General features: G+C 36.1%; 1 non-coding gene across 1 annotated transcript; it reads right to left on the bottom strand.

Annotated features, from left to right (window-relative positions):
* Positions 1-1,103: 1,103 nt before the first annotated feature.
* On the bottom strand, positions 1,104-1,175 carry trnap-cgg (transfer RNA proline (anticodon CGG)). The gene has a single exon. It is a non-coding gene; the product is annotated as a tRNA-Pro (tRNA).
* Between the last annotated feature and the right edge of the window lie 235 nt (positions 1,176-1,410).

The raw sequence follows: 1,410 nt of genomic DNA, 5'->3' as shown, positions 1-1,410 counted from the left end.
TACAATGGATTTAGAAAAAAAATAGACCCTTTAATGTCTTGCAACCTTTGTTGTGGATTTACTTTTTAAAATAGAAAATTTTTAAATTGGGTGATGTGCACCATCTGAACTTTACACAATGTCCCTGTGCTCCCAATTTAACCAGGATGAACTTATGCTCTGTTTTAAATACAAATTTCTGAAAAAGTTGGAAATGCAGTAAAAAGAAGAATCTGTCATTTGTTAATTTTCTTAAATCTGTATATAACTGACAAAGGTAGAAAGAAAATAGAAGTAGAAGAAGTAGAAAGAATATTTCCATGTGTTTTAAACAGGAACGTGTTGAATTTGATGCCTGCAACATACTCCAAAAATTTGGGACAGATGCAAAATAAGAGTCGAAGGTTTATAATATTCAAGTTACAGTGTTTTACTATAAGAATTGGTATAAGAATTGGTAACATGTGAGGGAATTATAATTGAGTATACTTTTCCCACACACATTATTACTACTCAAACATCTTTAGCAGCATGAGTGATATTTGCATTTCTGTTACTTGGGTTCCACCTAGCGGTCGCTAGCACTTTTTTTTAAAAGCGCGTAAATCGGGTGTATATGCATATGTACAGTACATTCAGATTAGTATAGATTAGATATAACATGTACACTCAAAAAAGACATTTTCAGAAAAAAATGGCTTCTATCGGCAAAAGAAAATATTTAGTGTGATTTCCCCTGGCACTGAGCACTTCTTGAAATCTTTTGGGGGGAGACTGTCTTGAAGTAATCTGAAGTAATTTTCTGGTAGGTTAAACTAGGCTTATTTTAGCACTTCCCAGAGTTCCCCTTACATTTTAGGTTGTTTTTTTAATTATGTCTCTGCCCAGGTGATGTGTTATCTGTCAGTAAAACTGACGACTTTTAAACAATAGAGTTAACATGAGATTTTTCTTGTCGTTTTAGTAATGTGTCATTGCATCCACATGGAATCTGCTCACGTTTTGCCCTTTAATAGCTTCCTCGTGACCATGTGTCATTCTGATTTGATTGTTCGGATCAGATTTTAACGGGACAACTGATAAGTTATTTTTATAGAACAGCAAAGGAGCACTTGGTTAAAGGAGGGCTCGTCCGGGATTTGAACCCGGGACCTCTCGCACCCGAAGCGAGAATCATACCCCTAGACCAACGAGCCATCTGAGAAGTTGTAAATGTGTTATTTTGATGTGCGTGACTGACCGTCAAAACTCTGTTGTCTCCCTGAGCTGGGAAGTGTATTCGGTGCTTTCATGACAAAACTCAAAGCACAGAATGGTTAAAACTATTGACAGAGTTGAAACATGAAAAATATTTCAAGGCTCCAAATAGTCCAAATAGTAAAAATCTGGCAACCCAAAACGTGCACGTTTCCTAATAGACGCCGGGAAAAA

Source organism: Trichomycterus rosablanca, chromosome 2 (genome assembly GCF_030014385.1).
Source record: "Trichomycterus rosablanca isolate fTriRos1 chromosome 2, fTriRos1.hap1, whole genome shotgun sequence".
In the NCBI taxonomy this organism is placed as follows: domain Eukaryota; kingdom Metazoa; phylum Chordata; class Actinopteri; order Siluriformes; family Trichomycteridae; genus Trichomycterus; species Trichomycterus rosablanca.
The sequence above is the reverse complement of the archived record's forward strand: the minus strand, read 5'-3'. Positions and strand labels throughout refer to the sequence as shown.